Consider the following 16,116-nt stretch of genomic DNA (forward strand, 5'->3'; position numbering starts at 1 on the left):
ACAGCTGATTGACTCTCTTGAGCTATGCTATCTCCTTGAGCAGTTGTTCTTCTCTTTGTACCCACATCAGTGCAAGGTCTCTTCTTTGGGATTGCTCTAACTTTAGCTCGAGTTCAAGATCCTTATTCTTCTTTTCCAATGCCTTATATACTTCATCGGTACCTTTGATCCAGATAACTATGGGATTTTTCCTTATCTGTCTCAAGAACGCTGCCTGGTCATTGATCCTTTCTCTGAGTATTGCAGCGATGCATTTGCTACGTAGAGTTGCACTTGGATCTTCTGTACTGCCAGAGTTGTGATTAGGAGTTCATAGGTTACCTCTGTCAGTTGTTGGTCTTTGATCTTGCAAGCATCTCATAACTTTGTTAGAAGTTCTCCTAGCTCCTCTATTTCCTTTTGTTGCTTCTCTTTGGCTAGTTGGTGTTGTTCGGCTTCAGCCCTGAGCTCTTGGATTTTTCTTTGCAGATCTGAGATGACATTCATTCTGTCATCTAGCTCTCCTTGTAGAGCATCGATGACCATCTCCAGCTCCCTAGCCTTAGCACTGCGGCTAATCTGCCAATCTTCAGGCTCTATAGGCTGTTTGGATGTTTCAGTGGTTTCAGCTTGTAGCTCTTTGGGTGGTTGTATGGTAGTTGCTTGCAGTTGTGGCGGGGTTCCTACCTCTCCTTGAGGCTGTGATGTTGCATCGGCTGCTTTGTCTTCTTGAGGCTTAGTGGATGCCTCGGTCGTTTCTTGTTGGGTGGTTGTAGAAGGGGCGGTCTTTGTCTATTCAGTTGGCCTTGGTTGCTCAAAACTAGTTGCTGTTGGTTGTTCAAAACTTTCTACTTCCTGCGGTTTAGGATCCTTTTCTTTGACTTCCTCGCCCTCAGTGGGTCGAACTATTGGTGAAGGGGGAGGGCTTGGCATCGGGTGGTCTGCCTATTCTGTAGCGGGTGAGATAGGCTTCGGAGACATTACCTCTTGGTCATGATGTGTCCCGCTTTGCACTATAGCCTCCGCTTGTCTTTGTTGTTCTGCTACATCTTCTCTTACTTTTCTCTCGGCTTCCTGAGCTTCTTTTAGCTTTAGTGCTTCTGCCTCTGCATACATTCTTTCAAGAAAATATGTGGGGTCCTTTACTTCTTTCTTTGCAGGGTTCTTACTTCTGGGACCCCTTATCTCTTTGAGAACCCACTTTTTCAGGTCCTCACCTGCAGCTTGGCGGCTTCTTTCGTAGGTGTGTTTCTCTCTTTCAAACCTCGCCTTCTTCTGTTGAGGTTCCTCTTGGTACGCAACTACGTTTTTTTTCTTCATCTCTTCTATTCTGGCTCTCCTCTCTTCATTGTTCGAGCTCTCACTGCTATGAGCTTCGTGGGAGCTTTCAACAGATTCTTCATCAGATTTATAAACTCTCTTTGTCAACTGTGTGGTTCTGGGAGAAGGTTGTGCAGACACAATCCATGTGTTTTGATCTGGGGCACGCGGCAAATTATCTGCCATGCCAATAGCATGGTATGCTATTCTTGTCAGTACCTCATGTGCACCCAGATACGTGATTTTACCTTCTTTCTTGGTGCCCTTTAGTGTTGATAGCACATACTGAGCGTGATTAATTGGTTGCCTAGTTGTCGACTTCAACACTTGGGTGAATGTAGTCACAATTGCATGATTTGGTGTGGTGTACCTTGGTGGTCTCTTTGCTAGAAAATGGAAGTGCTGATGATACAACCGTGTTGGTTCTTCCACTTGCTTTTGAATGAGGTCGACAAAGGTTGCCACAACAGTCTCCTTGGTGAAGGTGCCTGCTATCTTCCTGTCTCGGGCCCTCATTGTCATCCCTTCTGTCGGCAACTTCAGTGCCTCGGTCACGATTTCCTTTGTTATAACCACTTCTACTTTCTGCCCTTGTTGGTCAATGATTTGGGATGATTCATCCTCTTTAATTGTAGACAGCAGCTCATAGGCTTTCTGGAAATCTATGCCGCATGGTTCTTGGTCGTAGAAGTCCCTGAGGCCCAGCCTTATGTTGGCCTCCTTTGTGTCTGACTTTGCCGCGACATCATAGATCTCTTTCGGTGGCAGTTGCAGCTCTACTTGATGTCCTTCTTCACTCTTGAAGACTTGCCTATGAAAATTGTCATGTTGTTCTCTAGACAAATATGTTGCTTTGGCTGTCTTTACTGAACTTGGGTCCATGAACTTGGGTCTAGTTGGTAGGGTGGCAGCTCTTGCAGCTTCTCTTTTTGGGATACCCTTTTCTTGGCCTTCTTCGCAGCTTACATTGCTCCTTTTAAGTGAATACAGTGCCAAAGTTAGAAAATTTTTGCAATTTTCGCTCTGAAAATGCCCTTGAGTCTGAATTGCTGACAAATTGAGTCCAATTTGCTTCAAATCAATTTTGTAACATGCATAGATGCATAAAACCATGTAAAGATCAAAATCATAAAGTCCAAGCAAAAATTTGCAACAAAAGTAAATAATCGCGATTATTTACAACTGAGGAATTTTTCCAACTTTTTTGCATTTTTGGCATCAGAGGCTTGAAATATATACCATTTAGGTACTCTGAGTGAAGTGTGGGCTCATTTGAGTGCATAGGGTGGAAATGGTGCCAAATTTAGGCTTTCCGTCTCTGAATCAATAGATATAAAGGGATTTTAAGATTTTGAGATCCAAATTTTCTCAAACTTGGTCAATGAGCTTGGGACATCATGTGCTTTGGTCCCATGAGGTCAAAGTTGCCATTTCTCCCCATCTTGGCAAAAAAGTAAATAATCGCGATTATTAACTTTTTCATCAAAATGAACATTTTTTGGTACAACTTGGTTCTAAGCATGATATAGACCCTGTGTATGAGATATGGTGTGATTTGGATCAAAAAATGTGATTGATAACTCAGAAATTGGTTTGGAAAGACTTCTTTGCGTTTTTTGACAATTTTTCAAGTTATCATTGATCATTTTGGCTCATACTTGAAATGTGGCATGTAATAGGTGTGTACAAGTGATAGGTGACGTGAAGGTACCATTTTCAAGCCAAAAATTTGCAAAAGTAAATCATCGCGATTATTTACAGCAATCAACTTTTTTTTGGCTAAACTTGACAAATTTTGACCTAAATATATTCAATATACCTAAAACAAGTCCTAAATTGAAATTGGTAAAGTTTTGTCTTATCGGTATCACTTCGTGCTTTGTCGACTTTGAGATCACCGATTTTTGTGACTACATGGCCTGTGGAGTTGGTTAGTCACTTATGGACTTGTCCGCTACATAGTCCTGAAGCTACCCATTCAATTTTGGCCCATTTGGAATCAGTTTGACTTCGCATGTCAAATTTGACGTTTTGTAGCCTTCGAGCTGTTTTCTGCTTTTCGAGAGCTTGCCTTGATTGTTTTTATGAAACCAACCATATACATTGTGTATAGAATAATTTTCTACGTTGTCTGTGGAGTCAGAATCCAATTTTGGCATCTGCAAAAAACGTAGCTTTTCTACTTGGGGCATGCTACAATTCAAGTCTCGTCCGATTTGGTTGAACTAATAGGCCGCTATGGTCAATTTTTGATCGTAGGACTTCGTGCACTGTGCTCGGATTCTAGGTTTTTTTCCTTGGGCTTAAACTAGCTACCGGCTATACAGAATGGATCATTGATAAGTATAGAACTTACCCCTCATGTCTCGTGTGAAACGGCGCTGTAAACAGGCAACTGTGGACTCCGAAAATCGAGCACGAAGAAGGTCGAAAGCTCTCTCTCCACCAAACCATTTTTCTCCAAATTCCCCTGTCAATCCTACCCGTGAAATTTATGTTAGACTCAAAAATTTCTTCAATCGGATTCCCGGAGCTCATTCTGCAAGAATTTGCGAAAGTAGGCCTTGGCCGCCTAATTTAGGCTTCCCGCTTCTATCTGCGATTCGATTGAAATTTTTTGTGGCTGTCCGCCTTGTCCTTCTGATCATTAGCGTATCTTCGGTTTTTCATCTGAGCTCATTTGCTATTTATTATTAATTTTTGACATGTTTATTGAAAAAATCAAAGAAAATAACAAAATGCGCTAAAAAAGCAAAGTGAATATCCAATAATTAGAAAAATCCAAAACATAGCTTTATTGTTTCTTGTTGGATGTCTCTATTTTTAAGTCCTAATATCAAGAAAAATGATGAAAAATAACAAAAGAAGACCATTTTTCCACGATTTTCTCATAGTATATACACTATTTATACTCATATGGGAGATGTTATCAGTCAAATTTTTCCTGCTGATGACTTGTTAAGGGTATTATTAGGTAATTTTGCAAAAAATCACACGTTAACATCAAACTTTTTCCTCTCTTCAAACATTACCCTTAATTACTTAGTTTCCTTCCATCCCTCCTAGATGGCATACTCTGGGACAACTGTATACTGACTTGTATGTCCACATCCATGAGATTCCAAGAATGATTGTTTCATTCATGTGTTCATCTCGTAAGCATACAAATTGATGAGGGCATGAACATCCATGTACTATCACATTTAAGTTGACTACTCTCAATGTTGGTGTTGAGTTCTTATTGCATCGTTTAATAGTCGCTATTCCTGCTGTCAAAGACTGACTTGTTGCTTTCTTGTACGTGGAATAACTGACTGCATTTACACGAGCTCTAATCGACCAATGCATTCGTTGCTTAGCTGCATGCATCCTTTCTAGCAATTCATTGGTTAGCGGCAAATTGTACTTCTTTAAACGACATCTACTAATCCAATTAGCCATTGGTTCACCATATAGGGTGGATAACTTAACTGCTCCAATTGGAGATACATCTTCAACTATAAACGGTCTGTTTTCCTTTTTCTTAAACTTGGGAATGTGTTGCTTAAGGGAATAGACTAAAATAGGTCCCCGTTTTTTGAAGATTTTGGTTATTAGATGGGAATCAAAAAACTTTTTTTTTTTTTGGCTTTTGTGCATAGAGATGTCAACTATAGCAGTTAGCCTTTGCTCATCAAGATTTTCTAAATCTTCACGCCTCTCTGAAAATTCATGTCCATTCCACTCAAGATCCTTAGCTACCCTTAGTATCGGCAATAGAAATTCTATTGGCAGTATGGCATAAAGACCATAAACAAGGTTAAAGGGTATAGCATTTAAAGCTATTTTAAATGAAACTCGATAAGCCCATAGGGCAGCATGGAGATTCATTTCCCAGTCTGTCCTTCCTGAACTAACCACTTTAGTCAAGACCAAGATAAGAATTTGATTTGTATGCTCAACTTGTCCATTTGCTTGTGGGTGATAGGGAGTTGATTTGTTATGGATGACCATAAATTCATTAAGCAAATACTCAATTACCTCATTGAGAAAATGAGTTCCCCTATCACTGACAATTTCTATTGGCAGTCCATATCTTGTGAACACGTATTCATATAAGAATGCGGCGGTGGTTCTGGCATCATTCTTTTGAGTTGCTTTAGCCTCGGCCCACTTGGTTAAATAGTCCGTAGCTACAATGATATATTGAGCTTGCGTTCTATAAGTACGTGGTTGTATTGGCCCAACAAAGTCTATACCCCATTTTGCAAAAGCTCTAGCCCCCATCATTGGTCTTAAGGGCATGCTATCTACCCGGGTTGACATTTTTGCTCGTTGACATGCATCACACCTTTGAACATATTCCTTGACATTTGCAAAAAGTGATGGCCACCATATGCCATTAAGATTGCTCTTGCGGTGGTCTCACTAGAAAAGTGACCTCCAGCTAATCCGGCATGTGCTTATTCTATAATGTGAATATATTCGTCTTCATTTGCACAAAGACGCAAATGTTGATATTTACCCCTCCGATACAATTGGTTTCCAATAAGAGCATAGTCTCTTTACTCATATCCTCAGGAAATGTTTGGCTTAATAAGTAAGTAACTAGATAGTTACTCCACCTAGGAACAAGTGATATTTGAAACAATGTCACATGAGGTATGGGTGTTTGTTTTTGACATTGAGGAAAATTTTTCACAAAATAATGAACAACACTCCTCATAGTTGGCCAGAATACTCCAAGTCTCAAGATCCCTCACATAGTTTGGTCTTCCACAAAGTGAAGTCCTACTATGGTAATATGTGTTTGACTCAAGTATTGGATTTTCTCCTCAGGATTAATGCATAAAAGCAATATTCCATCTCGACTTCTTTTGTACAACCTTCCATCTAGTAATTGATACATAGCTGGTTGCTCAATTAATCCGATTGTAATAGGAAATGGTAATTGCGAATCCACTCGAGCTATGGTTATATGATACCATGTTTTTCGACCATCAGAGTATCATTTCCACGGAGAACAGATATGCATCTGGTAGATCATTGTCTACTCCCTTAGGTGGTTCTCCTGAAAAAATCCTTCACAAATGATCTGTTCTTTGATGAGTGGTGCCCGTTTTTACAACTACAGTGAAATCAAATTCCAGAAGAATGATGAACCATCTCACTATTCTTCCTATGTTGCATGACTTGTTGACCAAGAACATAAAGGCTTGGTGGTCCACAAAGAATACAAATTTGTTTCCTAATAGGTAACGTTTATACTTTTTCACGTCATAGATCATCCCTAATCCTTCCCTTTCTGTGGTTGTATAATTTTTCTCTGCTATATTCAACTGCCAACTAGCATAAGAAATAGAAAAATCAATTTTCTCGTCTCCTGGTTGAGCCAAATTAGTAGCTATGCCATTTTTAGACACTATATGTCCATGTCTACCCATAAATGTGCACTTTTCAGGATTTAAGCAAATCCTATAAAGTCTACATTTTTCGAATATCTTTTTGAGGTGTTCAAAATGATTAGCTCGGATTGATGAATGTACGCATAGATCATCCATATATACTTCCAAGAAATTTCAAAGATATTCTTTAAAAGCATGACTCATCAATCTTTGAAAAGTGGTAGGAGCATTAGTTAACCCAAAAGGCAAAACCTGATTGGCAAAAATACCCCATTCAGTTGCAAAGGCAGTTTTATGCTGATCTTTGGGGTCAACCAAAAGTTGATTGTATCCCAAAAAGCCATCTAAAAACCTGTAAGCTTCTTTTTCTGCAACTTGTTCTAGAGCATGCTCAATGATTGGAAGAGGAAAGTTGTCTCTAATGGTAGCTTCATTCACTTTCTTGAGATTGACACACACTCGTAATTTTCCATTTTTCTTGGGTACTACCACAATTGGAGAAACCCAATCTGTGTGTTCAATTTCATAAATGAATTTGGTTTCCATTAGCTTTTCAATTTCTTCTTTGATCCTTCTAGCAAATGTCTCATTATAACTGTATGGCCTTTGTCTACTTGGTTTTGCATCATCTCTCATGGGTATGGTATGTTGACAAATTTTTGGATCAACACCCTTGAGATCTTTAAAAGACCAAGCAAACATATCTCGATATTCTTTCAGTAAACTTAACAACAGGTCCTCTTCTTCTTTCGTAAGGTCATTTGCATTGTAGGCAGGTCTAGGCTCTTCTCTTGGTTCAGCCAAATCTATCTTTTTTGCGTTTTCAGGTCCTTCGTAGGACTTGCCGGCTTGTTTTCGTAATTCTGTGACAGGTTGTTCGACTATGATTTTTCAATTTTGGATAGTATATTTCTTGTAATGGGATGGAACACTCATTACATATTTACCATCCACCTCAGTGGTTTCCAGTTCAGTTGTATATATCTCCTTTAGAGCTTTTTTCAACTCTTGATATTTCTTTCTTCGTTCAACTCGTGTCATGGTTGAATCCTTGTCTTGGTGTTTAGGTTTTTCTTGAGTTTCCTTTTTCGTTTTTCTCAAAGTTTTGATATTTCTTGCTTTTCATTTAAAGGATATCTCCAAGCGATTTTGTCTTTGACACAATCATATGCATCTATTTGCATCAGAAACTGTGTTCTACTGGAGACTGATGGCATAGGTCTAGCTTTCAAGTTTCTCGTGTCTCGTTTTCTTCTATACCATTTTTGTCTTCTTGGTTTCTGGTTTGGAAAGTCAAAAAACTTTTCCTCCCCTCCTTTCATGAGTAGCTTAGCTCTCACATGTTCTTTTTCTGACTCCGAATCATCTGAGGTAGTTGAATGCTCTTTTAACTCATCTGTTGCATCATAATAGAGGTCTGAAAAGACTTGTTAAGCTTTCATCAAGTCCTTGGATTCCTGAATTTCATCTTCAATGTGAAGGGTTGAAATCATTTGGATGGGAATTATGTCATAGCCGTCCTCATTGCAAAATTGAGTAGGCATAGACATATTTACACATACATCCATTGTTGCTAAGATTTGAATCCACTCAAATGGCTCAAGCAAATGCTCTGGAAAGGGTTCAGGTACATATGCTTCATCTGTGCAATCCCTTTCTAAGATACATTCTTCTCTTTTTTTAAGCTTCCGTTTTCTGAGGCTCCACACATCCAAATAGGTGTGTCTTTGTCCAACCAAGATGGAAGCTTAGTTTTAGCCGAAGATACTGAATCGAATTCTTGTATGGGCGTTTTCATGACATCTCTATAAGTGTGATCTTTTATATTAACCCTTGTTATTGATCCCACTTCCTTCAAGTACAAATAATTGTTTCCCCAATCCTGGATAAGTTGTACTTGTCGCATGAAAGGTCTTTTCCAATATGATTTCGTAATTGAGTTTCTTTCCAAAGTCCACTATGGCAAAAGTGTGTTGATATTCAATCCCATAGGAATTAACTATCACTTTTTCAAGCAGTCCTAAGGGTCTTTCGATGTGTCCATCAACCAATTGCAATTTCATTTGATTTTGTCTAATGGATGGTTGTTCCCAGGATTCCCATACTGTTTTCGTGGCTATGGCTATGCCTGCCCAACTATCCAGTATTGCCATGGTTTCTATATCATTATATCTCACTGGAAGGGTTGTGTTCCTTCTTCCCCTTTGTAGTATTCTCCGACTTTGTTCATTGAAATAGATCGAATCTCTTTGTTATCCAATTTGTGTTTCAAATTTCCTAATTTTTTGTGATTAGCCATGTTATCTCCACCTTCTCTAGAGTGTTCTGTAGATCATTTCATAGATATGGTATGATTTTCAATAGTTCTCTTAAAGTAAGAGTGCATTGGATGGGTGTAGACATTATTGAATGGATGTTGTCTACTTCTAGGGTTTGTTCCGCTCTTTTTACCCGCGTGGTTTTACACACTATGGATTCATCTTCGTTATCTTCCAAGTAAGAGGGTAATGTTTTCAACGTCAATGGTTTAGACATTCTTGAAGCTTCAGAACCGCAATCCCCATACAAGGATTGTACATCCATGTCCATATCAGGAGGTAGGTTGTCTAACCAAACTTCCTCTATAGGAGCTTACTTCAGAGTTAGGCTCCCATTGTTAATCTCTCTCACTTTTTTCCATAAATGTCATGTCCAGTCTTCTTCTACGAGTGGAATTCCATCTAAGGCATCTTCGCTGTTCTGCACTATAAGTTCTGGCTCTTTTGTTTCAAGGTGGGGTTCTTCCACCACTTCGGATTTCTCTTTATTGGTTACTATCAGAAGCTCCTCGGGTTTTGCCATACTCTCGGCTTGGGTTTTTGTTTTTCCAGCATCTCTTGAGTAATTTTTACCAAATTTTGATAAGCTTCAAGCTTAGCTGCTTTCATATCTGGAGAATGATAGTTTTTCCATTTGTTTTCTATGTTTTGGCCTGCTGCTTTAAGTCCCGTTTGGTAAGCTTCTAAGGCTGCATTAATTGACTCAAAAATTTTGTCTACCAAAATTGATCCTCCAGATTTCACGATGGTTTCCTTGATTTCGCTTTCAGTTTCTTTCACCTTTTCCTGGCATAGTTTCTTTTCTTTCTCCTCAATTTAGCCCTTTGTTTCTGTTTTCTCATCTCATACCTTTTGTTTCTGTTTCTCTTGGTCTTTTGAGAGGAAATTTTAGTATTCTCCGAATCATCAGAGGAGTGATGTTTCTTTTTCTTAGCCTGGGCTCTGGTGATTACCTTGATTAGAACAATCGGTTCACTCTCAGATGAGCTACTAGGTATCACTTGGACTATGTTCACTATTGTTTTATTCTTGTTTAAAGAATTTTTTGGACAATGTTCTCTGAAGTGTCCTCCCATTTTGCAACATTGTCTGCAATAAGCTTCAACTGGCTTGAGGTTCTTGTCAGGCTCTGCGCATTCATTTTTCCAATGATCATCTGCACCACAATTATGACAGTTTCCAGTTCTTGGATTTATCATGGGTCTTACCATAGGAGGTCTAACACGCTGATTAGCTACATAGTATATCGGTGCAAGTTCTGGTGTAATATGAGTCACAGGTTCTTCCATTGGTGGTGGATGTGAATTATACCAATCTCCTTCTACTATTACTGTAGACGGACTAGGCTCAACATAGGGTGTAATAGGCACTAGTGCTTGTTCATCTATAACTCCCTCTGAATGCATGTACTTTACAGCACTGTATTATGTCTCAGATATGGAGGTTGTTGACCCAACACGGGTTGAGGTCTTTCCATACCCATCGGTGTCTGGCTGAAGTCTCACTTTTGTGATCCAAATTTCACCTAAATTGATTTGTGTGGTCTACTTGATATGCTTGACCTGGTGATATACTCAAATGTGCAAGAATATCAATTTTTGTAGCAGATGTAATTAATCATGATTATTTACTCATGCTATTTTTGTGCACTTTTTTGCATCAATCTTGACACAGATGTGTTAAGCAGCTTAACTTAAGCTCCCTAGCCAAGTTTTATCAAGTTTGGATAATTTTTGTTCAAATGGTCATTAGTTTTGTATTTGCATACTGACTTTGAAAATTTGGCCACTATTTCCAATCCAATGATCCAAATCTTACCAAATTTGATTTGTGGACTTAATACAACATGCTAAAACTAGTGGTATGCTGGTTTGATCAAAAAAGTTAAAAAATGGGACAAAAGTAAATTATCACGATTATTTACATCTGCCAAATTTTTGCATCTTTTTGGTCAACTGAGCATGTACACTTGTTCTTCACATGAATATAAGCCTATGAATCAAGTTTCATTGAGTTTGAACAAAATTTTCTCAATTTACACTCAAGTTCTCGAAAGTCAATACAAAATTCAGTTTCTACCTAGTTTTTGGTCAATTTGGTGATCGAAATTCTATGGGCCTTTACAAAAGTTGTTTGTACACATGCATAGAGTCTATGGTATCAACCTTGGTCACTTTTGAGCTGAAAATAAATAATCGTGATTATTTACTTTAAGCCTAAAATGAACACTTTTTTGAACTTTTTCACTTGACAGTCTTTTCATGAGCTATTTTAAGCCTTTGAGTCAAGTCAAAACTTAATTTGGCCTAAATGTCAAGAAAAAGTAAATAATCCTAGTTTTTGCAAACTCTTGAAATTTTTACCTCAATGTGTTTTTGAGCTTACCCACTGGTTCATACAACTTTTAAAGCATACTCTCCAGTCGGATAGAGAGGTTGACAGTCTTCTGGTGTTATTTCTAGCTGTAGACTTGAAATTCTGCAACTTCACATAACAACTCACAATTGATTCCTTTGAATAGAGCAATGTTCTGAGATTCCACCTCGGATTCTACTTATCCTTCTCCTAGGTTCTACTGTAATGGAGTTGTGGAAAGTGTCCACAAACACTCGTTTTCTTGTTTTTTAATGGTTTTTTGACCCTTGATCTTAAGACTTGTCTTGTCCATAAATCATTCTCAAAATCTAATCTAATCCTACAATCCTAAAGGTATTTAGCAAGTATGACTTACTTCCAAGATACCTCTACACAACAAAAGACGACAATCTTAAGCTATGCAGTTTTAAAAAGAAAGGTTTTACGCTAGGAGGTTCTAGAGGAAGTTAAAGGATAACTTCACAAGAAGCTCGTGTTTTTCCCTAGTTTAGGTCTCTCTGATCCCCGACAGTGGCGCCAAATCTGAGATGGGTGTCTAACCTCACTCCTATCTTATTGCAGACATAGCGAGAACCACGAATATAATTGTCAATCCATGGGATGAACCTGACTCGACTAGTGCATAGAGGCTACAAGAGGTTGTCAATCTCTTGGAAAACAACAAACAACTCGCATCTAACTCAAGCTACACTCAAATGACTGAAATCACCATAAGCTAATCGCTCACCGACAAACAAATCACATCCATTACAACATCAAACAACATCCAAACGTTACGAAACTTCTAGGACATGTTTATAAGATCTACGCACACATGCTTATGGTCTCAAATCTCACTTTAGATCAAGTGCAACAATTGCGATTATTAACAACAGTGAGTTTTTGACTTAGTTGTTTTCGACCTAGAATGCATCTAAATGCTTAACAATGATGCCCCAATACCCCGCCTATACTTAGTTTTTGATTTTAAAGCTTAAATTTCTACTTATGATGAGATTAGGCCACGAGTCAACGACACCAAAAGCTACGGATTATCACAAAATGCTTACATCAATGCATAGAGCTCTTACCCGTGGTTGCAATGCAACAGACACGACTGCAATGTGACAACCGGGGAGGAAGTAGGAAGCGCGAGAAGGAGAGAAGTGAGCGCCATTAGCTCAAGCTGTGTTTCTATTATCCAAAACTTATGAAAAACTTACAAAAAAATTGGCTTTTATACCTTAACCAAAGTTTTTTGTGGTCAAAACTAATAATCTGGGAGCTCTAACTAAAGACAGGTTGATACAATCTGGAAGCTTGTAGCCCCAGCTCATCAATTACAAGGTTTATTTGGAAAGTAGGAGTTACAATATTCCAGATTCATCGATGAATCCCATGTGTGTGTGCATTGAGAGCACACGCACTCCAAGTCTCTCTCTCTCTCTCTCTCTTTTTTTCCATAGTGCTACTTGCCAGAGCTTCCAACATTTAGCAAATTTTCCTTCACTTGGGGTTTGCCTTAATTTTTTGTGCTGCCTTCGAGCCACGTCTAGCATCGCTTGCCAAGGCTTTTCATGGTTCTACACTACTAGCCAAGCCTTTAATTTTAGTGTTGTAGCAAAGCTTCAAAAAATTACGCAATGCCAGGCCTTCTACTTCTATCACTGCTTGTTGCTTTTCTTCTCCTAAGGTTGAGCCTTTCTTAACTCCTTTCCTAAAGCTTATACACACTTGAAATGTTCCCTTGTTTTCTCACTCCAAACCTGTGAATGCAAACTCCCTGATAACTCTGCAACACTAAGCCTTCAAGCCTTAATTCTTTTTGAAGGAGCTGTGTGTGTGAGGCTTTGCTGTCTTCAATGTCAAGACCATTGTCAAAGCCAATCTGCTCGAGAATCCAAGGTCATTCCTATGTATGATCTCTCTCGAGCTCATGATACCATCGATGCAAAGCTCTCAAAGTTGTCCTCCTCCTCATGATTGATGCCGCTCTGATACTAGTTATAAAGCAAGCATGCATGATGTGTGTGTGCAGAGAGAGAGAGAGAGAGAGAGAGAGAGAGAGAGAGAGAGAGAGAGAGAGAGAGAGAGAGAGAGGAGGAGGGAGTTTGGGGTGGAGCTTAGTCTCAAGAGAGAGTGCTCCTTATGTTTTACATATAAAGAATAGGAGAATGCTATGTGCAACAGGGTGGCCAAAAAACAATGGCATGTTCGGCCCTATGTCGAGGAGTTCTATGTTTGTAAGGTGATCCAGGTCAGCATTGGGCTACTCTCTCTGAGAAAAACGAGAGGGAAGATACACAACACAAAGAAACTATGCACAAATTGTTAGGGTTCATGCCAATTGGTCGGGCACGCATCATATAATTGTACTAACCTTATCCCATTCTTTGGTTGTATAGAATAATAAGGAGTAGTGAGGTATTCTAATACTCACTAAGAGCTCCACCAAAACTCTTTGTGTTATCCTTCTTTGCATAGCATGCTAAGCACGTACGCATTTGCGCACGCACTCTCACAAGTGGTATCGGAGCTACAATGGCTTCTCCGCTTCCAGCATGTGCAGAGGTTTTGAAATGAACCAAGGCTCAAGCCTTAGTGTGTCGTAAGTTTTTTTGCTATGAGCTCAACTATGCAAGGTCTATAGATTGGGTGTTGTGATAATAAAGAAGCATTAGAATCATTTCTAACATTGATAAGCTATGAAGAAATCATTAGCATAGCACAAGCAACAAAATTTACTAGCGCTGAGCTATGAAGAAAGCATTAGCATAGCGCTAGCATCAAAATTTACTAGCACTAGAATTTTGAAGACATTAACGTAGCAACACAAAGCCGCGAGTATTTTGGAAAATTGAGCAGCCAGGAGAGCAATTTGACTAGCTTGCAGCACAAGGTTAGAAGAGCTCTCAACTCTACCTAGAAAAGAACGTGCGCAAGAAAGAGAGTTGGCATGTTTTTCTTCTCCGGCATCGGAGGAAACAACAGAGAAAGCGCGGAGTGTGTGTGTGCTCTCACACACACATACAGTTTTCGGTAAGACAGCAAATAAGGAACGATTCTCTCTCAAAACAATGCTTTCAACAACGTAGATACCCAATGCTTGGGCATTGACAATCACTTCAATTGTGGCATTGGCTTCAAATGTTCGTAGCATCGATGGCCAAGGCATATACATATGTATAATATATATATATATATATATATATATATATATATATATATATATATATATAGAGAGAGAGAGAGAGAGAGAGAGAGAGAGAGAGAGAGAGTACATCAGCTTTCTTAGAATTTGGCATTGGTGGTGAGGCGTTTTTGTTTGGCGATGGAAATCCGCATCGACATCCAATGAATTTTTCTCGGCATCAACATTGGCACCCGATTCAACATCGATACAACAAATTTTTATGGCATCATTAGAGAGAGAAATTTTGAGTTACTGCTTGGCCTCTTAGTGCTCTATTTTGCACACATTTTTTATGTATGCCTACTATGGTTCGATTATGTGATGCTTAACTATTGATCACTCATAGGCTACCAGTTTTAGTAGTTTGCTAGACTCACAAGTCTAGACAAATACATGTTTTACAAGTTTTCTTGGCAGGCTTCCCACTAATGAGTCTGTTGTTCTTACACTCGATAGGTGCCAATTACCTTATGCATGGCATCTGTGGTTTGAATTTTCCTAGCCTAGTTGGGTACAATTGACAGGTTTTGTCAGTGAGACAGATTCCAGGTTTAGTGGGAGATTTTTGACCAGTGATTACTTCTCTTTCGGAGTTTTATGCATATGGATATGCGTGCTCACTTTGCTCCATATGTTTCTTGTAACTCATTGATGCATGTTTGAGCGCGTGTCTTGCGGTTTTGTAGTGATAATTTCATGTTTTGGATGTATACCGTGTTGCAGAGATTGCAATTGTGCCTTGTTGTGGAGCCGATTTTGGCTTGTGTTGGCAATTCCTGCTGTTTGAGACACTTTTTGAAGCTATGGCTAGTCATGTCTGCCTAACTTTTTGTGAAGGTCATTGCAAAATGTTTTTTTGAAGCCAAGCAACACTAGGCGCCGGGTTACCCAGTGTGAGCTGGATTAAGTTGCTGGAGATTCCCATTTGTGGCCTTGCCATAGGACATGTATAGATGGGTATACGTGCTTTGACACCAAGTTGGAAATCTTTCAACAGTTTCCTTGAGAAATTTATGCCAGTTTATGCCCAATCAACACTCTTTGTTGGTTTATGCATTGCATTTTTACTCAGTTTTGCTCGAGATTTTGATCTTTGTATAGAGGAGACTGTCGATTTTTTCCTGCGAGTCCTCTAGTTTGCTTACAACACTCTTTTGCATTGACCTTACAATGATTTTGGTGAGTTTCTAGTTGAGATTTTGATCTCTAAGCCAATGAGACTCTCCTAAAATTTTTGCAAAAAATTAGCTATAAGTTTTTCGCGTTACTCTCTTGCAGTTCACTCTTGTCAGTATGGCTAGATCTTTTGACAAAGAAGATTACTACATTGAAAAATTTGATGGTTCAAATTTCACTATATGGAAGTAGAGAATGCTTGCCCAATGCTTGATGTGCTAGTCAACAAAGGACTTGTAGCACCATTGAAAGAGCACAAAGAGGGTTTGTACACTGATGATCAGTGGAAGGATCTTGATGCTCGTGCCATGGAAACTATTAGGTTGCATCTTGGTGAGTCTATATTCTTCACAACTATGAACAAGACCAATGCTAAAGAATTGGGGGAGTC

The sequence above is a fragment of the Adiantum capillus-veneris genome, chromosome 26, assembly GCF_014529385.1.
Source record: "Adiantum capillus-veneris isolate H3 chromosome 26, ASM1452938v2, whole genome shotgun sequence".
Classification (NCBI taxonomy): Eukaryota; Viridiplantae; Streptophyta; class Polypodiopsida; order Polypodiales; family Pteridaceae; genus Adiantum; species Adiantum capillus-veneris.